At 35.3% G+C, this 23,611-nt stretch overlaps 1 long non-coding RNA gene across 1 annotated transcript in view; it reads right to left on the bottom strand.

The window, feature by feature from the left end:
* Positions 1–463: 463 nt before the first annotated feature.
* The window catches only part of LOC132681132 (uncharacterized), a 106,128-nt gene continuing 82,980 nt past the window's right edge, over positions 464–23,611 (bottom strand). The window contains exons 3-4 of the long non-coding RNA XR_009610881.2: positions 1,200–1,291; positions 464–632 (exon numbers count right to left, since the gene is read on the bottom strand). This is a non-coding gene — a long non-coding RNA (uncharacterized LOC132681132). The remainder of the gene's footprint in view (positions 633–1,199; positions 1,292–23,611) is intronic.

The raw sequence follows: 23,611 nt of genomic DNA, 5'->3' as shown, positions 1-23,611 counted from the left end.
GAGCTGTCAGCCCAGAGCCCGAGGCGGGGCTCGAACTCACGGACCGTGAGATCATGACCTGAGCCGAAGTCGGACGCTCAACCGACCAAGCCACCCAGCCGCCCCCCACATTTATTCATTTTTAAGAGACAGAGAGAGACAGAGCATGAGCGGGGAAAGGGCAGAGAGAGAGGGAGACACAGAATCTAAAGCAGGCTCCAGGCTCCGAGCTGTCAGACAAAGCCCAACGTGGGGCTTGAACTTACGAACTGCAAGATCATGACCTGAGCCAGTCAGACGCTCAACCAACTGAGCCATCCAGGCGCCCCAATAGTTGGTTTTTAATAAGTTTTCATTAAACTATTTAAATTATATGCTCTGGAAAGGAAGGACAGCAGGTAGCATCCTCTTCATATACATATATAAAGGTCAGCATGTGAATCTGACTTCAAGAAATTAATCATGATCTTTTAATTCTGTTGGCACATAGTAATATTTGTGAATCAATTAATTTCATAGTTTAATTTCAAAAGGCTCAAGATTCAGACAAAGGGCAACTTTCCTTATGTTTGGCATGTTTTTATTCTCAATACACACTTGTTCTCAGCAGGATGCAAATAGTGTATCATGGAAAATTGCTTTATTTTCAAAGGCTGTAATAGAAATAAAATGAATTTTGAAAACTCAGATATATTCATACTCGGCAGCAACAATTATGCCTACAATCATAAATATATCAAATGCCTCATTTGTTCTTGTGTTATTTCAAAGATTACTTTTCAAATGTTCTCATAGAGCACTCTTTCAACTCTGTCATGAGTCCTAAAAATAGCAGTTATTTACATAAATAGATAGCATTCTCCATGAGGTTTGGTTGTTTCTGGGTTTTAGATATCCTTTTCCCTTTCTTAAAAAGGCAGTTAGGGGCCCAGACAAAAGTTGGAGACCATGACTCTGTGTGTGTGTGTGTGTGTGTGTGTAACATAGATATTACATTTATATTACATATATATTACATATATTACATATATAGAGAGATTATATACCTATGTATTATATATAGTATATATAGCTATGTATTACTATATATATAACATATAACTATGTATTACTATATATACACATTAATATATAATATATATGCACACTAGTATGCATATGCACACATTTTGAATAAATTAATGAATAAAACTATACATTTTCCTTCATTAAGCACCCACCATTATATGCTTGTGTTTTGGCACTGAAGATTCAATAGTGAACAAACAGGTAAAAATCTCTACCTTCTTGGAGTTATATTCTTAATGAGAAGCTAGAAAATAAACATGATAAAAAAGCATTTTAGGTGTAGATATTTCAGGTAGTATATAGCTCTAAGGAGAAAAATATGAAGCAAAGAAGTAAGGATATGTAAAGAGTAAATTTTAGAGAAGGTATCAGAAGCTCACTGAGAAGTAGAGAATTTTAGTATTTACATATATACAGAGTTTCTTTTTTTTTTTAATATATTTTTCTCCTAATTTCAGGCGTAATTTAGGTTGATTCTCTTAAAAAATTCAAACGCTGTGGACAAGTATAACATAAAACTGAAAAATGTGTAACATGACGTGTAATATAAAACTAAAAACCCTTTAATTCAGATCATGTATGTATATATGTTTACCACAACCCTGCACATAGGATGATCTTGTATATACTGCTCAGTAACTTTCTTTCCTCCTTCTTCAATATGGTTTACACAGATTCCCGTCAATTTTACTTAACTGGCCAGATGATTTTAATAGAAACTGAAGCAAACCTTGGAAGCACAGCTTGAAACTATGAAGCCAATTTGGTGGTCCTAAATAAAAAGCAACAATTCACGTACATCTCTAAAAAGCATTTTGGGGTATTTAAGTGGCTCAGTTGGTGAAGCATCAGACTCTTGATTTCAGCTCAGGTCATGATCTCATGGTTTGTGAGATGGAACCCCACATCGGGCTCTGTGCTGAGAGTGCAGAGCCTACTAGGGATTCTCTTTCTCCATCTGTCTCTCTGCCCCTCACCCATCCTCCCTCTCTTTCTCAAAATAAGTAAGCATTTATAAATAAATAAATAAATAAATAAATAAATAAATAATAGCATTTTGCATTCATGAGAAATTAACATGTTAGTGTAAATCCTTACATTTATAAAACATGATTTCAGCTTGTCTGTCTTTACAAAGTTCCTAAATAATATATTTATTTTGGATGATGGATTATGGAAATCTTGTTCATACATCTAAAGGTTGACCTGTTAAATTACACATTTTCATCTTTCAGAAATGAACTAAGTTTGAAATCTTTCCATGGTATATAATATAATGTCTTGTTTCTTTTGACAAATGCTCCCATCCTCATTTATAATATAAGCCTGCATTTTCAAAAGTGTAACTATTGATGAATGCTATATCAAAAGTTTAATTAGGAACTAATATTTTCAATAAGAAGTGATCAAATTATCTATATGATAGGCACTTTGAGCACGATTTTTGTGATCAACTCTAATGATTTGTTTGTTGAAATCAAATAATTATGCCTTTAATAGAATCATTAATGTCAGTAAATGGTCATTTGTTTCAGTATGATGATGACTGGATTCTTTGGCAACAATTCAGATATATTAACATGTTCCCATTAAGAGTGAGGTAAACAAGGCACATTGTCTCATAGCAGCTAACAAATTGTTCCTTATAATCAAGGTAAGTACTATAGGACCATAATAATTACTTCCTCTTTTATTCTTTCCTGCTGTTAAAATGATTCGGTTCCTTTTTTGAGTAATTGATTTGGCAATTCCATTTGACATATTCTAATTGGAGTCTTGAGGTGCATGATTCACATCTTTGGTTGAGCCTTGTCCTTCTCCAAATAGGTATCTCCCTAACAATAGGTGAATATGGGCTCAGTGGAACTTGTGAGTCCATTTAGAGCTATTTTAAAAACTGGAGCAGACATTGTAAAGGTACTTTTATTTAGCAGAGTAAATAACCTATTAGAAAAAATTGAGGCCTTAAAAAGTTTTCTTTGATGAGACACAAAAAAGCAACAACAACAACAAAACACTAGAGGCTATTTTTATTCTTATTTATGCCCTACCATATTGAACCAAAATAGGTTTTGATCCAAGTATTATGAATATAAGCATTTTATTTTAAAAAAATTAATGTTTTTTTTTATTTTTGACAGAGAGAGTGTGAGCAGGGGAGGGGCAGAGAGAGAGGGAGACACAGAATCTGAAGCAGGCTCCAGGCTCTGAGCTGTCAGCACAGAGCCCGACGCGGGGTCTGAACTCACGGACCACGAGATCATGACCTGAGCCGAAGTCAGACGCTCAACCGACTGAGCCATCCAGGCGCCCCTTATAAGCATTTTATTTTAAAAATAGCAACAGAGGGGCCCCTGGGTGTCTCAGTGGGCTAAGAGTCTGACTTCAGCTCAGGTCATGATCTCACAGTTTGTGAGTTTGAGACCTGCATCAGGCTCTCTGATGTCAGCACAGAGCCCTCTTTGGATACTCTGTCATCTTCTCTCTCTGCCCCTCCCCTATTCACTCTCTATTTCTCTCTTAAAATAAATAAATGGACTTTAAAAAATAGCTACAGATGTTTATTAATATTATCCTAGAACAAAGTTTAATTGCACAAAAATGTAAATAAATGGCAAGGTTGGCAGAAAATAATTTAAGTTCAGAGTTGTAAGGCTGTTAAACTGTACTTTTTTTTCCACTTTGATCTTACTATGTTATATGTAAATGATAGAGCATTTTGATGGTGGTGGAGCATTATGTAAATAATAAAAAGAAAATATCTTCAGATATAAGTTGTTCTAAAATAGGTAAGTTTTGTGAGTGGAAAAATTCTTACTATTTTTATAGTGTCGCTTCCTTGCCTTCAAAAAGTTTTAATTGGAAATAATTTGTGATTGGAAATAATGGCAAATCTCATTTAATATATTAATTGCAGTGAAGGTGGATAATTTTTTTAAAAGCTACAAAAGGTTTTGGTTTTATTTTAATTAACATAATCAATATTCAGTGATATCTCCACAATTTCTCTATCCAAAATGAGTGGATAACATTCTGGTTGGAAGTTGAAGATTAAGGGATTTATCTATAATCTACTATTGTGTGGTAAACAACTGTTTTTACCTGGTTGATATATTTATTGGGGTGATTTCTGAGAGAAATTAGTGGAGAAAGTGTTAAATAAAGCTCCACAACCCAGCCACTTTTCATTCTATTATTTCTTAGAGTCTCAGGGCTACCAATCACTGAGCAGCCTAGTGCTACCAATTACTGTTGGGAAGTTTGTTAGATGCTGAGGGAACATAAAATAAAAGAGACCGATCACTGCTCTTCAAACACCATAACCATGTGTGGAGGGTGTTGGTGAGAGTAGGTATATAAGTGAATAATTTCATTAAAATGTAACCGGTGCTAAAAAGAGGAGAGCTAAGTTGAACACAGTGATTCAAGAAAGCCTTATGAATGAGGGGATGCTTTGATGAATCCCAAAGGGTTAGTCAAAGAATCTTTAAAAAGATATCCCAAGTAAAAGAAAAAGCACAGGTACATCTACAGGTACAAAACGGTATGGTCTGTGAAAACAAAGTAATTCTGTAAACTTTATGTTATCAGATTGCAGAAGAGAGAGGAAGAAATTTCTAGAGCTTTTGATATAAGGTAGGAGGCAGCTCATACAAGGTCTTACATGCCAAACTAAGTGATAATAAGGATATTTTGGAAAGCAAGATATTTTGGAAGTTTTAACCTGGAGTGTGATGGTCTGATGTCTGGTTTAGATGGGTGACTATACTGATGGAAGGCATTTGCACCTTCCATAAAAGCAAGTTGGATAAGAACGCTAAAAGGAGGAATTCAGGGTACCAAAGCTGTCAAGGATAAAATTTGATTTGGAGAGATTTTCCTGGTAAAGTGATGATGAAGGTGTTGCTAGTATGGAGAAAAATTGGGGGAGTGAAGTGTAGCAGAGATGAGGAAGTGAATTATGCAGATTCACTGTTAGGTGCCTGTGGGATCAACCAAGTGAATACGTCCAGCGGGAAAGAAGTTTCCAACTCAGAGAAGACTTCCAGCCTGGTAACTTAACCTTGGGATTTATCAGTAAATAGGAGGAAAAGAAACATTTTATCAATGTGAGACAGAGGAGGGCCTGAACTCAGATCCTCTCAACCCTGACTGCAAAATCCGGTGCCCTTTGGCTGCCTCTCTGACAAAAAGAAAAAAAAAAAAAAAAATAATGCTAAGGCTCTGTGTTTCTTGAGTTAGGTTATCTTACAGGAATCATGAAGGATGCTTACTGAAAGAAGGATGCTTACTACAAAGACTGGCAAAGACCAGACCAAACCAGTCTGCACCCAGTTGGACCCCAGTACTGAATTTTCAGGACTTTTTCTCTCATTATAATACTAAAAATCATGCTCAGGGGTGGAGATTTAACATTCTAATGAGACATGTGACACTTGAAGAAGTATGACTTTTAAGTGCACAAGTGCTAATAAACCCCCACATCTACATGCTTAGACATCAGCCTCACTTTCTTTAAAAAACTCTCCCTGACCTCTCTCGCCTTGGGAAGTCATTCAAAGAACTGTTTCCTTTGTGCTTCCTCCCTCCTACTCAGGCATTAAATCCCATTAAAGCCTTGCCTGAAACTCCTGTCTGACCTCTTGTCAATTTCTATAACTTAGAGTGCCCAAGGGCCCAGTTTGATATCAAGGGATGGTATCAGGTAGCACAAATGTTAAGATAAAGAAAAATATGGACCAAGAGTAGACATTTAAGGAATAAACTCTTTTTTTCGATTACAGGTCAACACAGAAAAGCCTATAAAAGAGGCTGAGAAGAAATACATCCTGAAAAGTAATTTTATCTGGATTTTTGGAGATAAATACTCTGAGCTTCAGAAAAATGCAACTTGCCCAAAATCTTGTCTTGTCTGAACCAAGACCTGATCTCTAGTATTTTTGACTACATGGCCTTTCTACTGTACTGTGAAATCACCATGCCAAACTATAATGTTCTTAGAGTAAAAATTATGACTTCTACAAAATATCCCCCTAATGTGAACACATTATGCTTTAAAGAAACATTTTATTTTATTCTATAAAGGCTATAATGAATTAAGATAATTGTCCTTTCTCATAATTTTGACCAGATGTATCCATTAATTATGCTGCTTTTTAGGTAATTTTTTTTCATATTAGCATTTTGATATTATAGTATAATTTAAAAATCTGTCTTATGCAAGCACATTTAATTAAATGATCAAATATAAATTTACTCATAGTTATTATTATTATATTATATCTAATATATGATATATTAGGTAATACATTGGAATATTAATTATTAATTATAACACTATTAATTTAATGAGTTTTTATTCCAAAACGAAAACTTTTATTACAATATTACACAAAATTCTAATATATGAAAATTTAACTGTTCACTCATGAAATCAAATGAGACCCTCTTCTACTTTTTAAACACATCAGGATATTTCAATGATGGATATTCATTGCACTTGTTCATAAAAAAATATTTTCAAGACATTGTATTGGGGGAACTATGAACCACTAGCCTTATCAGAAATTTATCATAATTATCAAAGTATCACAGTACCTGCCTTTCCCTACTAAGGAGAAATTTTGCTATATGAAGCTATACCTTACAGAATCACATTAAAAACAAATTCAATTCTGATACAAAAATTCATGTTTGTTGACAATGACAGAAGATGTGTTTTCTTTGCTATATAATTCACCCAAAAGTTAAATTTTTCAAAATAAGAAAACTTAACAAAACAAGAAAACAAGAACTTAAAGAACTTTAAAATGACTTCCTCATATACTCTTCCATTTGTGGGTTAATTTTAGACATTTCCTTTCCCTAATTACTTATAGATATATATGATCTTAAAGAAAATAGCAGAATTATCACTAAGGCATCATGACGTTTTAGAGAGATCTATTGTTTATCCAATTACATTTATGGACTCAAAATTATGGAGTAACTCACATCTACACACAAAGTACATTATGTAATATGTTATCTTGTCATTTTAAAAGTTATTTGCTATTTGAATCCATATAATATTATTTTCTTAGAATTCTAATTTAAGCATTATCCTTTAGAATGTACATGTTTCCTAACTTTAATACACATTTTAATTTTTTTCATTTTTTCAGTATTTACTGAAACATATTAAATGCCCATTGTGTGATAGTGTCTGTAGATAAAATGGTAAAGAAGACACAACTCCAGCTTCATAACTGCACCTCTTCTACAAAAAGTAAAAAAGCTACTATAATCTTGTTATAAGTTGGGTTCTCGAAATGCAGATGCTACCACAGAGGTTGAGGTGCAATATATTTATTAGGAACCAATATCTGTGAAATGAAGAGTGAGTAGGTAACAGGACTGAGCAGTAGAGAAAGTTGAACTATACAACGCAGGACTATCAAAGTCTTGGTCAACTTAGTAGAAAGTTTTAAAGCAAGTATTGACATCAAAGTGTCCTGTCTACAAGTGATACAACCAAGCCTTTGTCCTTTAGTACCAGATGCAGGCTACATAAGAAAGTATATAACCTTGGGCCGCTGTGCTTTCTGTAGCCAAGCAGCCCCTGAGGATCTAACATACAGAAACTATCTCTGAAGGTACTCCCAGTGTGTTTAATTTATGGGGGATGTGGGCTGCACATCTCCATATGTACCATACTCCATCATAAAAACATTCAGTAAATTACTGGAAGTGAGGGTAAGGGGCCATTCCTACTTTCATTCCCAGTTCCTGAGGCCATGTATTCTTCCTACTGCTAGTGCAGAGCCATATAAAAGTCTTTAATTCCAGGCATATATTGCATCCAGATATAGGAAATCCTGTCACTGAAGTACATTGCCTCCAGGCTTCCCCTTAAGCTGGAATATCAGTAAACCTTTTCAATTCTCTATCATGCTAGAAGCTTGGGTGATATGGATATAAAGGACTCATGTCTGCTTTCCTTTGTATAACATGCGTTACTTAATCTGACATATCATTATATGGGTTCCAGTGCCAGTCATTAAAACACTCTGTGAGCCACTGAATAATAGTGCTGGCTGAGACTATGAGGGCAAGAAAGGCAAACCTGTATTTAGAATATGTGACTACTCTTCTGATGAACCACAGGCCCTTCCAGGATGTATGGGGAACAAGGTAGTTGACACCTAGTGCCCAGTTTGTCCCTCAAGAAATGGTCCCTATGGAAAACTCAGCATTGGTATCTGATGTTGATGCCTGGTAGATCAAATTTAGTGGAGTGGGTGCAGTTTGTTTCACACCACCTTAGCAGTTATTTAAATGTTCATTGTGCTGAGATATCAGGTGATAGACACAAACTGATGTCACCTGGTCCATTTTGTCCGCATGAATGCTCAGAGTCTCTTCTGTGGAAGATGCTTTCTTGTGGTCATAAACATGTAATACAAAGATCTACTCACATTGTGTCCATTCTCATAGGTCCATTCACATGCCTTTACTCTCCTTGTACTTTGTCTCCTAAGTTGGTTATCCTCCTTTTCTTGGGCAGTTATCTGCATAAGTAGCTGGGACTTTATATTATACCCCAATCAGTCACCATACAGGCTGCCCCAGGAAAAGATACGATTTCAGGCAAGATGACTTTCTGCAGCTAAGGCATATCTTGAAGTAGCTCATAAATGGAGACCATGTGCTGACCATACTCCCTGAAGCCTGACAACAAGTTCTTATTTGAAGGAGATTTTGGCAGTCCATCTCTGTATCTATCACAAATATGATGTGACAGCAGTTTCTCTAACAGAAAACATGAAATATTTGAGGATATTTTAAAAATATATATCCCATAGATATCCCATGATCAAATTATTTGGCAGGAATCATATATTATTCAGATGCAACAATGATAGATTTTCATTTCATATTTTGATGAAAAATTACCTTTTTACTTCCTCTCTATCCATTCCAGGTCCATGATGGGGCAACTGTAGTTACTTCGTTGTGTATATAGGAGAGGGTAGTCAGACAGTGGCTCACTGAGGGGAGAATATGACTGAGCAGTTATTTGAAATCAATCAAAAGATCAGAAGTTAGGTACATATCTGAGGATGGGAGATTGAATTGGAGGACGAGTTGTTAGGTAGTGGGAAAGGTACATGCGCAAAGGCCTAAAATGAAAGAGTATTGGGGCACTTGGGTGGCTCAGTTGGTTGAGCATCTGACTTTTGATTTTATGTCAGGTCATGATCTCACAGTTTGTGAGGTGGAGCCCTGCATTGGGCTCACAGTGACAGCACAAAGCCTGCTTGGGATACTCTCTTGCTCTTTGCCCTTCCCCACTGCTGGCTAGCGCTTTCTCAAAATAAATAAACTTAAAAAACAAAAAAGAAAAGAAAAAAAAGAATATGGTGTCTTGGAGAACTACCAGTTGTTTATTATGGAATGACCAGCATAGGGAAGTCAGGGAATAGAGGGAGATAGGATTGGAGAAATAATTTAAGAATATCTTTTAGGGGCGCCTGGGTGGCGCAGTCGGTTAAGCGTCCGACTTCAGCCAGGTCACGATCTCGCGGTCCGTGAGTTCGAGCCCCGCGTCAGGCTCTGGGCTGATGGCTCGGAGCCTGGAGCCTGTTTCCGATTCTGTGTCTCCCTCTCTCTCTGCCCCTCCCCCGTTCATGCTCTGTCTCTCTCTGTCCCAAAAATAAATAAAAAACATTGAAAAAAAAAAAATTAAAAAAAAAAAAAAAAAAGAATATCTTTTAAATTTACAAGGCATGCTGTAGAACTTGAAGTTTATGCTCTAGGAGTGGTAGGAATCCATGGACATTTTTAATTGGATTAGTCCAATTGGATTTAATTGGATTAGTGCTATGCTCATATTTTGTTTCAGAAAGATAAGTGAAACCACAGTTTGAAAGCAGATTCAAAGAGGTACTCTATTCTCCTCAACATTGACAACTTCATAGTATCCTTTTCCACTAAAAAGGTCTCCTATATTTCTGAAAGTAACTGTTTACCATCCAAATGTCCAATTACCTGTGCTTCCAAATTTGCTGTAATAGAAAATGACCTTGAAAATTTTTTGATGAGGCCAGAATATAGAAGAAATCTAATTGTTACAGCCAAGAAAGTTTTATGGTAGAGTCATTCCATCTATTTTCAAAATCAGATTTGATGGCTAAAAAAAATTAAATTTTTTATGACATCTATGATAAATGCAGAATCTGATTTTGACTAGAGCAGTAAGTAGGAAGGAACCAAATCAGGTTGAATTCCAAAATTCTGGAACTAATAATAGAGTATAATATACAAGTAATCATGTAAATTGAGTAAAAGTAATGAACAAATTAAATATCTTAATAATGCTTAGACAGATTAAAATTTTTAACATATAAAGTTTTACTATACAATAATCTTGCTACAAAGAACAGAAAACAAAGCTCCGGACTTTATTCTCATTATGCGTATTGTTTTTCCCAAGTGATAGGACTTGGATTTTATATCAGGATAAGCTACAATGCATGGATTTTTTAAAACGTTTTTTTAAATTTATTTTTGAGACAGAGAGAGAGCGAGCATAAGCAGGGGAGGAGCAGAAAGAGAGGGAGACACAGAGTCGGAAGCAGGCTCCAGGCTCTGAGCAGTCAGCACAGAGCCCCACATGGGGCTCAAACCCAAGGACTGTGAGATCATGACCTGAGCTGAAGTTGGGCGCTTAACCGACTGAGTCACCCAGGCGCCTCATGCACGGATTAAAAAAAAATAATAATAAAAAATAAAAAAAAATAGATCAATTTAGGGGTGCCTGGGTTGCTCAGCTGGTTAAGCATCCGGGTTTGTCTCAGGCCATGATCTTGAGGTTTGTGAGTTCCAGCCCCCGTGGGGCGCTGTGCTGACAGCCTGGAGCCTGGAGCCTGCTTCCGATTCTGTGTCTCCCCTTCTCTGTGCCCCTCTCCTGCTCACGCTGTGTCTCTCTGTCTCTCAATAACAAATAAACATATATATATATATATATATATATATATATATATATATATATATATTTTTTTTTTTTTTTTTTTTAAATCAGATCAATTTAGCAAGGGGTAAAAAGCTATCAATATGTCTAAAGACTACTTTGTAGCTCAAGGGGGAGGGCGTAAAGTCGATAGGGGTATATATGAAAGAATACTGGCTAAGAAGGCAAGTTATGAAATGTGAAAGTAAAAGACAATAAGGATTCAGTACATATAATGTAAAATAAAGTTTTGTATACATGAATTTCAGTCAAATGAAAGCAAAAGCAATAAACTCTGCTTGCATAATTATTACAATTAGAGACAGTTGATTTGTATATATTTAACCAGGAGTATGCTCTCTTTAGTCTATTGATAGAAAAATAGTGGAGATAAGGAAGCATGCAACACAGGAACAGCTATGAAGATTTACCATGAAATCCATGGCAATACACAATGGAAAAATATGACTAGTAAATGCTCATGTATCTGAGACCATTTTGAGATATGGTCTCATTTTCTATTCCACATAAATTAACTTTTCCCATCCAATTAGAAATTCTCCACTTTAGTCAATATTTAATTTTCTTTCTCTCATATTTTCCAAAGGATAGGGATTTTCTCTCCACTCTTCATTTAGAATTCAGATTCTGGTATGTTTTTCCAGCTGAATAAGCAAAATGTATAGATCTAGACAGTCACTAAGCAGGAGCACAGGTCCCAGTGAGGACTAATGGGCAAATTCCTTCAACTGTTTTATCATTACTGTCTTATTTATGTGAGTTAATGAAGAGAACAAGCTATGAGATCATTTCTGTAATTTTCCAAATAACTAAAGATGAGACCATTAGTAAATTCTTTCACCTTATTTGCTGATTCTTATCTGTCTGTTTAATATGACAGATTTCTTTGCGTCTGAAAAGAATATTCGTAACTCTGAGCACAGTCTTCATTATAGCATTGTCCCTAATTGCTATTTTAAAGCATTTTGTATCTTAGGGTAATTGTTATGGTAGATTTAAATAAACAGCCAGGTACCTTCTTTTGTGTGTGTGCGTATATTGCTGTTTATTTTCCATTTGAATTATAGTTATCCAGCATCATAAAAATCACATTGATAAAGTAATACACAGAGGTTTTTTTTTTATTATTACAAAATCTGGAAACTCAAATAGGAGTTATGAGACACTGTGTTATAAATGGTGGCACCCCTTTTTGAAAAATGAAAGCAAACTCTTTTAATGCTGTAATTTTCTACACTTCTCCCCATGCCCATCAAAAAACGGGGTTAGAGCTGGGAGTTGAAAAAATTTTGTTTAGTTCTGAAAACTGTTAATAAAATGAAGACTCTAGATATAGGATAAGAAAGACAAAGGGATAAATCTATCTTAGGAGAAAGCTCTAGTTTCCATTTCACATTCGGCTTAATATCATTTACAACAGCATCTACCCTATTGTATAGCTACCTGCCAAGGAATGTTATAGCTGCCAAATGTTAAAATTTAATTATTGGGAGGGCTTCCCATTGAAAATGTATTTATGAATTTTATGGTGGAGGAACTTAAGTCATCTTCACATTCAACTCTCGAAAGGATCTGGTGAGGAAGCACTTGAACTGACCCACCTCCTTAAGGGTTTTTTATGGGTAAAGGGAAGAAAGGAAGGCATCCTGTGTTGGAAAGTACAGTACTGTATTAGGGTAAAGTAGAGTTGGAAAGGAAAGAGTAGTTTACGGGCAAAGGGTTGTAGAGAGAGGAACAAATTATTCTTGCTGGGAGGAGAGCAGGTAACCAGTTTGACTGGCTTAGAGAATTTGGAAACTTGAGAGTTTATCCATAAAAGGGGTAGTATGAGTTAGGGAAAGACTGTGAAGTATCTGCATATTATCAATATAAAATGTTTGCACTTTACTATGTAGGATATAGGGAAGCATTACTCCTGGAAGAAGGAGATGGTGTCTTATTACTTTTTTCAACATCCAGGTACCTTTAAGTGTGACTTAAACTCACGTTTGGCATGATGATTTATACAGATCCATCTTCTTACATCAATTTCTTCAGTATAGATCCTTAATGTGGGCCATTAAGGAGTTCAAGATTTTATCTCAGTTACTAACCAAGCCAGGCTGTCCAAGTATTTTTCAGAATAAGTAGAATTTATAGTTCTATATGGTCATTAACTATTTCTGTGAATTAAAATGTTTTTTTCTAAGTTTATTAATTTTTGAGAGAGAGAGCAAACAAACAAACAAAGAAACAAAACAAAACAAAACACAAGCTGGGAAGGGTCAGAGAGAGAGGAGACACAGAATCTGAAGCAGACTCCAGGCTCTGGGCTGTCAGCACAGAGCCTGACACTGAGCTCAAACCCACAAGCTGTGAGATCATGACCTGAGCCAAAATCAGATGTTCAACTGACTGAGCCACGCAGCTACCCCGTTTAAAATGTGTCTATTCAGCATGACCAAGTTTCAATTTATATTTCACGAATAGCTACTAATGTCATGCCAAGAAAACTGAAGTTTAATATATATGTATGATGTGTTTATTTTCAGAATTTTCTATATGAGGCCAAATAACTATAATAATTTTGAGTCATAGACATCTTTCTTTTATTCCATAAAAATTATTAAAAACCTTGAGCAATACTGTCCAATAGAATTGTTATGAATATACGCATTTCTATATCTATGCCTTCCAACATGGTAGCCACTATCCAAACCTGGCTATTGTGCCCCAGAAATGTGGCTGGTAGAGCTAAGGAATCAAATTTTAATTTAATGTCATTTTAAATACTTTGTATTTAAATCTAAATCATAGCCAGTTGTGTTTAATGGCTACCATATTGGTCAGAGCGGATCTATGACAGTAAGAAACAGTTACGGTATCCACATTTTCACAGTGGTAGGAGAAAACAATTAAGTATAATACTTAAGTATAGTATGAAGCATGTAATATTAGACAGAGTGTGACTAAAGGAACATAGAAACTCATATTAGAAGAAATGGGGAAACATCAAACGAAAGTTTTTAAAAGGAAAGAAGAAAGCAGTTGTGTTGAAGGATGAATAGGCATTAGATCCAAGTAGATCCATTCCTGCAGTTGCAAAGGAAACAAATTATAATGATTGTGGCCATACACATTTCCAAAACTAAATTGTTCTATTCACTGTGATTGGTGTTTATGTTTCTTCCTTTCAATCTTATACTCCTGTGTGCAAGAAAATAATCGTTAGAAGATCCCACAGCAAAGTGTAAAGAGTATTCACCAAAATAACAGATAGGTTCTCCATTAGATACCAAAAACTACAGGTACATATTCTGGAGGTTGGGAATCCACCTTTTCCACATGTATTTGAATGTTTTATTGCAAGCAATATATAATTACCTACTTTTATGTCCAAAGTTAGAAAATAATTCCTTGCTTCTTTCTGTTCTATAACTTTAAAACAGATCTCACTAAACATTCATAGTGGAACTAGGAAGCAGTATTAGGAAGCTGGTACCTGCTTATGACAACAAACAAGAGGTCTCTTACTTTCCTCTTTCCCTTGTTTTCACTTCCTGTTACACTGCAATTGAATCTGATCTGCAACTTGTAATTTTTGATCAATTTGTGACCTACTGTCCACCGTCCATCCAATGGACTTTTAAGCTGATTCCAATTTCACCTCTCAGTTAAGTTCTGAGCTCCTATTTGCTCTGTTGCCCCTCCTGCTCCTGACTACTTGGGGTTAATGCACTTTCCCTTCCCTTTTGGAACTCTAGAAGCAAGACCTCTGTGCCTATTAGTTTGGTTGACACTCATATTAATTCATCATAGTCTTAAAGTGATTTTATATCTTTCAGAGTTTTCTATTTAGTATGTATTCATAGATGCCATTTAGAGCACTAGCCATGTTTTCTGAGTTCTTAAAAGGATTTGATTTTAAATTAGAAGCACACAAAAAAACAATATGGGATATTGTTGAAGTATTCATCTTTCTGCCCTTTGAAAGCACCAGATGTGCAAATTAAAGAAAGCCACAAATTCCTTGACGCTCCTCCCATCAAGTGTGACTGTTTTGACTAATAGAATATATTAGAAGCTTTGCTATGCCTGCTTCTGGCTCCAGGCCTGTAGAGACTGGCAGCTCCCACTTCATGTTTCTTGGAACACTGACTCTTGGAAGTCAGCCACCATGCTATGAGAAAGCCAAAGCTGCCTCATGGAGAGGACTAGCATGGCTGAGTTCCCAGCCAGCAGTCAGCACCAACTCGTTATTCCACGTGGGGAGCCTCGTCAACACCTAAACCTGATTTAGTTTATGAAATCTTGGATCCTGATCTTGAACCTGATGCTATATTGGGAAGGAAAGTTGGAGTTTGTGGAGGAAGTGAGTGTATTTTTCATGTGGGAGTAACATAAATAATTTTTAGACAGAAGGCTAAGTTCTTTACACTCTGCTTATTAACAGTTGTAGTCTCTACCCACTTTCCTTGCATCTGTGGGCTCTGTGACTACTTTGAAGTATGGCAGAAATGAAACAGAAACATTTAAAGACTGGAAACTTCCATTTTCTGTCTCTTGGAACACTAACTCTTAGATGTTACTGGGAGGAAGCTGAAGCAAAGCCTTGGAGAGATCCACATGAGGAAGAGTGAGGCGCCAAGCCAAGAGCCCCAGTTAAGCTCATAGCAATCAGCTGGCACATATTTATCAGATATGTGAGTAGATCTTCCAGCCCTATTGAGTCACCATAGCTGATAGAACATAGAGCAGAGATATACACACTACAGAACCCATTGTATATTCATCCATGAAGTCATGAGCAAAATAAAGTTCACATTTCAAGCTACTAAGTTTTTGCATGATGTATTACATAGTAATAGATAACTGGAACCCCAAGAGTATTCTCAGAATCGTGTTTCTGTTCCCTCCATGTAGAATTCTCTTCCCACAAATCTTTGCAGGATTAGTTTCTGTTCAGCATTAAGTACTCATTCAAATGCATTCCCAGTCTTAGGTATTTTTATGCTCTCAATCCCAACACATTGTTCTTTCATCATTTGTTTAAGTGTTTACTATCTATTTACATCTACTCCCACCTAAATTAGAATATAAGTTACATAAAATAAGGAAATTTTTACCTTGTTCTTTGCTATATCTCTTTTACCTAAAGCAATACCTCAATATACATGTTCTTAACATTCAACATTTATTGAATACATTAATTACTAATTCCATTCTACTGGCTTCATCAGTGTCAAAGAGGATCTGATTATATGGTAATAGATGTAGAGAATACTAGAGGCTTATAGGTTCATCTTCTATATCTCCAAATGCTATTCCAATTGTTTCTCAAACATTGAGCCACCAGATTAAGAAACTAGATTCCAACTGAATCAGATTTCAATAATTGGTCAGTCATAGTGATACTTTATACTTACAATCCAAATGTCCAGATAGCTGTAATCAGTCAGTTTAGTTCATTACAAACCAGTTTTGAATTGGTCTGCTTAAATGTGTAGTGATAAGTTGGAAACAACATCAAATCCCTAATTCAATCACAAGAAGGTGTCCAATATGTGGCTATACATGTGCTTTGAGTATCTCTCATGGATTGGCTGCCTCTCTGTTTTGTTTTTTACGAAAGCTGGTCTCACACATTTTGAGTTAGACAATCGTTTTACGCACACACACACTTTCACTCTTTTCCACCTAATTTAAAGCATTGTTGCTGTCACCATCACACTTGCTCAGACACATCTATAATCATGTGTCATCTTTGTGATGCATGGCTTTCATTAGTGGAAGATAAAAGGTTATATTCTATTTCAAGGAAAAAAAAATCTAACTTTCAGACTGTAAATCATGCTTGTGGAATTCAGAGGACATAGCCCTTTACTCTCTTTACTTCCCTTCAGTGTCCTACATGTCTTTAGCAAATCCTTACTGAAGGGACATTAGAAAATCTTTCATCTTCACATGCTTCCCCTTTGTCCTCTACAAAATCCCGTAAAATGTCAGTTAATAACAAAGAAATATTAAAGTTCTTATAATGCCCTTAAGGAGACTAACATTCAGGATTTTATATACGGCAGCAGACCAGATCTTGAGTTAGCATCCCATTGACCCACTGAATATATAATGTAGCACAACTATACTGCCCAAGTTACCCATGACTTGTTGCAGCAATCTGTTTTCTCTCTTAAAATATGAATTTGTGTGTTTATGTATGTGTGTATGTAAATGTGTGTGTGTGTGTGTGTGTGTGTGTGTGTGTGTGTGTGTGTTACCTCCTCAAGAAAACATCCACTAAAATTTGGGTTGCAAAAACACTGATTCAGGTCTTACATTCTTGATTGCAGAAATATGAAGAGAAAGGTCTCTTTGTCACTTAAATATTAGAGCAATCGTTACAAGACCGTTAAATCATGAGGAAATATGACCTTGATAATTAGATCATGAGAGACAGGACAACCCTATGAGTGCTTGATAGGTATTTAAATTTGCCTGGGCACTGCCTTCCAAATGTGTTAGTGTTTTGGTGTCTGTTAAAAACACTTACTAAAAACTATTTATGATTTGATTGTTTGGATTTTCCTCTATCATCTGTGAGTTCATTTCTCTTCCTTTGACATGAAAATGCCCCATGTAAAATTTCTAGGGAAGCACATTATTATCTACCAGGTCCCTTGATAGTACTAAAGCAATCACACTAGTATTCCTTTAGCTTTTACTCTCAGATACTTTTGAATCCTGCCATCCAAATCATCATGGTGTTAATATATTCCCAAGCACTGAGGACTCAGAGGAGCACGATGCTTCAATGTGTTTATAGAATACACTTCATGTAGACGGGCACGAAAGGAACAGTTTGCATAATCATCTGCCAAAAAGAATCCATCTGTCAGAAGAGTAGAAGCTGGTATCAAACAAGTTCACATTAAAAAACATAATCTCAATTTCCATTCTGTGCACTTCATTTCCTTGAGCCTAATTATCAGTGTGCATATAAATGAGGAAAATACTTCTTCCTGGTTACAGTTCAAAAATTCTGATCTTGGCAAGAGACAACAATAGCTGCTCATTTCTTTTGGGGCTGTACCATGCAGCTGAGAGCATTGGGGCTGAAAATGCCAGGCCAAATTCCATTACTGCCAATGTGAAGCTTTACTTTACTGCTTGTGGTAAATGTGGTTATGTGTGAACAACAGAAATATTGTCTCATTTCCTTAGTGTTAACAAATCCTGGCTTGGCTCCAAAGAAGAAACATGGCCCAGCTTTTCAAGCATTCATTTTTGTAGTTATTTTCTGATAAAGTTCTTAAATTTCTGCACAGTTAACAGTCGACCCTGCATCGGGCTCTGCACTGACAGCCCAGAGCCTGCTTGGGATTCTCTGTCTCCCTCTCTCTCTGCCCCTCCCCTGCTCGCTCACTTTTGTTCTCTCTCTCAAAATAAGTAAGTAACCATTAAAAAAAAACTCTAAACTCTCAATTTATAGTGTGATTTTAGCCACACGCAGCTTAACAAAAGTAAGGACTTTACATAGAGGTGCTTTCTGAAATTACTGAAGATATTTTATATTTTGAAATGTGATGTTTTATTTTTTATTGATGCACAAACACAATCACATATTAAATCACTTTGTCTTCCAGATGTATTATTTCTGTTGAAATAATCCAGCTTCCAATAGCATATAATTTAATATTCATACACTTATAAATAATAAAGATTAAAAAAACTTAAAGCAATATTACATTAACACAAGTCATAAAACATAGGAAGGAGACAGAGTTTCCAAGTTTATGAATCTGTAAATATGTGCCAATGCATAGGTATGTAATATTGTATGCCTTTGGTTTTCTCGACTGACTAAAATGCTTCCATAACCCTCTGGAAAATTCCAGTTTGAAAAACAGTGAAGTAAAAAAACAAAAGTAAAAGATCTAAGTGCATTTGATGCATTTAATAAAACCCAAATGAAAACACCACTGCTTATATATTTATATAGTTGTTAAGTATTAAAATTCTTTTTGCACACATTTTGGTTATGATGATAGTCCAATGAAACAGGTTCTATTTATTAAAATTCCATTTTGTAGTTGAGAGAATTGAGGTTCTAGTAGCTTAGCACAATGCTAAATGCTATGTTGTCTATTATAACAATTATTGTGCCCCCCCAACCAAAATCTGTCACAGAGTTATTATTGGATTTATTTACTGTTTTTCCCTAAGATGTACTTTGTCAATTATAAAGATTTTCAAAATCAGAACTTGTTATATTTTTCTGTGCATACTTATATATATTTCTATGCACACTTATATATACTTAAATTAAAAAGATAGACTATGAGTACTGACTTTAGTCCACAATCATCCATTAAGTCATTGTGCTCCTCCAAATGTTAATGGAGCCCCCCCTCATCTGGGGGGGCTTGGAAAAAATGAAGATTCTGATTCAATAATTATGGGTTGTGCCAGATATCTGCCTCTCCAACAAGTTCCTAGGTAACACTGATGCTGCTAATTCATAGACTGCACTTTGAGAAGCAAGGCTCTAAGGAACTGGTTATAATGAGTGTGGTTAAGGGATAGGCCTGATACCATTCATGATACTCTTTTGAGTGTCCCAGAGGGACTTGCCTCCCACTGTGTGCTGAGAGATTTCTTATCCATATTCTTTCAAGTGTTTTAATTTTATCATTAGTATCCCGAATCTCTTAGATACATGGACTTCATTGTTAAATTTCTTCATTGTCTATAAGGGAGGAAGAAGTTGAATGTTTTTTTCTGGACTCATCCCCCTACCTTATCTCCACTCAAAGAAATTAATATATACACATCTCTATTGTTTTTCCATGCTAATAAAATCACATAAAACTATCTGTAGAGGTTTAAGTATTTTTAAAATTTCTTTGTTTTATAAAAATGTGATCATATTACACCTACCTCTCTGCATCTTACAGTTTTCACTTAGTAGATCGAGATGGAAAAACTTACGAGTGAGCATTCTTTTTAATATCTTCATAGTTTCTATACTTTAGATATGACATATTTTAATCAACCATTTTTTTAAGTTTATTTACTTATTTTGAGAGAGCGAGAGATAGAGAGTGGGGGTGGGGCAAAGAGAGGGAGAGAAAGAGAATCCCAAGCAGGCCCTACAACATCAATATAGAGCCCGCCCAAAGCAGGGCTTGAATTCACAAACCGGAAGATAATGACCTGAGCTGAAACCAAAAGCTAAATGCTCAACCAACTGAACAACCCAGATGCTTCTCAACTATTTTCTTATAGACCAATATTCATCTTATTTCACTTTTGCCACAACACAGTTATAATAAACATCCTTATAGCTATATAAGTGAGGCCTATATTTCCATAGGGTGTGTTCACAGAAGAAATATTGAATGCATACATTTTGATTTTAATGGATTTTGACATACGGATTTCTAAGTGCTATAAAACTTAACATTTCCATAGGCAATATATTATAGCATTTTCTTTTTTTTTTTTCTGTTCATGGTAGGTGTTGCTAGTGAGATAAAACACACTGAATGCATCTTATGTTGTAATGTAATATCAATAAGCCATTTTTCGTGTATATTTGCCTGTTTCAAGAATTTGTGACCACATTATGTTATAGATGTTAACTCAGTTACAGATACTAATCCTAATCAATAATAGGCATATTAGCTTTGTTTATGGTATCTTTTGTGATGTAACATATTGGAAAAATATATAGAGAGAGTTAAACAAATCCACATTTTTCCATAGCTCCTAGGATTTTTGACAAGGTTAAAATTATTTCTAACCAATAGGATATTCATTTACCTCTCACATTTTATTATAAAATTTTTAATTTTTACATTTGTGTTATGTTTTACCTGAATTTTCTTTTTGTGAGTAGTATGAGATATGTGAGTAGTATGAAATATAATCTTTATTCCCTCCTATATAGAATGCCAATTGGGTCAACATATTGTTAAATATGTTAGTATGTTTCCACAAAATTAAAACACACTAATGCAAACAAAATTTCAATTACATATACATTGAAATCTATTTGTTCTTCACATTGTGCCATTTTTTGATTTTCTATTCTTTTACCAACAATTTTTTTTTAGTTCTGATGATTTTATATTATTTCAGTATCTTATGAAGTTAATCTTTTATAATCATTTTCTTTGTTATAATTATCTGGCTTCTTTCAGGCATTTATTTTTTGAAAAGAATTTGAGATCATTTTACTCAACTAAAAAATAACTATGTTGTTTGTGATTTAGTTGGAAACTCATTAAATACATGGTATAATTTAGACAGAATTGACAATTTCATTGTATTAATCTTTGTATCAAAAGCATGGCATGTCATTCTATTATTCAGATTTACTCTATATTATTGAGTAAGATTGAGTAGTTTTTTGTATATAGTGTAATACTTGATATACTTGACTTTCATTCTACCTATGTATTCAATGTTTACTTTTATGTCATTTCATTGTTATCATAGTTTTCCATTTCTAGATTTTGCTGGTTTATTCAAAAGCTACAAATTGCTTTTTTTTTTAAAAAAAAGTGGGGGTTTCTGCTTCCCACTATGATAGAATAGCTTGTATTAGACTAATGTGTCCCTTCAAGAATAAGTAAAAAAGCTATAAGAAATACCAAAACAGCTCTTTCAAGAGTTTAATAGAGTACACTTAGAAAAGCCAGAATCTCACAAGGCAGTGATCTCAGGAGAAGACAAAAGTATTGACAAGATCCAGATATTTTTATGCCACTTTCCTTTCCAGGTTTTTGCTGATTAATAACAATGGGGTGGGGGGGGGGTGTCTGGGTGGCTCAGTCAGTTAAGCAGCCAATGTTGGTTCAGGTCATGATCTCACAGTTAGTGGGTTCTAGCCCTGCATCAGGCTCTGTGCTGACAGCTCAGAGCCTGGAGCCTGCTTTGGATTCTGTGTCTCCCTCTCTGTCCCTCCCCCATTCATGCTCTGTCTCTCTCTGTCTCTTAAAAGTGAATAAACATTAAAATAAAATAACAGTAGGAAACTTAGTAAACAAGTATAAACAAGCTCACAACTTATGGTTGTCTATGGGGCCGGGGGACAAATAATTGCAATTCAAGGTACAAAGTGCTCTAATATTAGAAGAAAAAGACCCTGTCGAAAAGGGAACTGCAGAAAAGTGAGTCCAACATTCTGTACCACTTTTCTCCTTGAAGTATTATTCTTTTCTTAAAGTCCTGAGACTAAGGCTAAGAAATTGAGGGGGTATATATTTAAATCTTTTTTTTAATGTTTTTTTTATTTATTTTTGAGACAGAGAGAGAGAGACAGAGCATGAGCAGGCGAGGGACAGAGAGAGGGAGACACAGAATCCGAAGCAGGCTCCAGGCTCTGAGCTGTCAGCACAGAGCCCCACGCGGGGCTCGAACTCACGGACTGAGAGATCATGACCTGAGCAGAAGTCGGACACTTAACCGACTGAGCCACCCAGGCGCCCCTAAATTGAGGGAATATATATTTATAGTCTAAACTAGATATCAGCAATAAGACCCACAGGTTATTCAGCAGAATATCTGTTTTGTAAATAAAGTTTTGTTGAAACAAACACATACTCATTTGTTTATGTTTTCTCTATGTATGCTTTTGTGTCTCAGTGGCAAACCTACTAGTTATGACAGACACCATATGAAAAGCCCAAAATATTTACTATTTGATTATTCACAGAAAAAGTTTGCTGACCCTTGGTCTCATCCAAACACTTTTAATTGTAAAAGGGAGTTTCTTGATACTTATGGTCAGAAAAGAGGTGTAACCTAGGATTGCCCTAAATAAAATAAAAGAGGCAATTGATTAACCTTCATAAAGACTGAAATATCCCACACCAATTTGCTCTTGCTTCTAGCTGTAATCCAAAAGTAAAACAGACTATAGAGGAAGATAGGATCTTTCCCATCCTCTACAATTTTTTCAAATACAATGCTGGCATTAAATAAATAATCTCCAGGATTGTCAGGAGATTAGACAGAAATAACAGAAATTCAAGAGAAAAAAAAAATCAGACAAAAGAAACAGACCCAGAAATGACAGAGATGTTAGTGTTCTGGGCAGCATTTTTAAATTACTGTGATTAAGGGACACCTGGATGGCTCAGTTTGAAGAACATGTGACTTGATCTCAGGGTTGTGAGTTCAAGTCCCATGTTGGGTTTTGAGATTATTAAAAACAAAATCTTAAAAAAAAATAAAATAAAGAATAAATTACTGTGATTAATATGTTCAAAAGAAGAGAGGGGGAAATACAGAAATCTGTATCAGAAAATTGAGATCTATAAGTATAGATAATCTTTGAAAATTCTAAATCTGAGAATACAGTAATGGAAGTCACACATTTAGTGAATGAATTTAAAACCAGAATAGTGGCCAGAAGAGAAGACCAGTGAAGTAGAGGACAATAAAGAAATAAATATCTGGGAAAATATATAAAATAATAAAAAAGTTAATGGTCTATCATTCATGTAGTTGAATTTGCATTACAAGGGGACAGAAATAATAAAGCAGGACAATAACTGAAAAAAATATTGG

This window comes from Panthera onca, chromosome A1, assembly GCF_046562875.1.
Source record: "Panthera onca isolate mPanOnc1 chromosome A1, mPanOnc1 haplotype 2, whole genome shotgun sequence".
NCBI classification, from domain to species: Eukaryota; Metazoa; Chordata; class Mammalia; order Carnivora; family Felidae; genus Panthera; species Panthera onca.
Note: the sequence above shows the minus strand (reverse complement) of the source record. Positions and strands in the feature narration are given on the sequence as shown.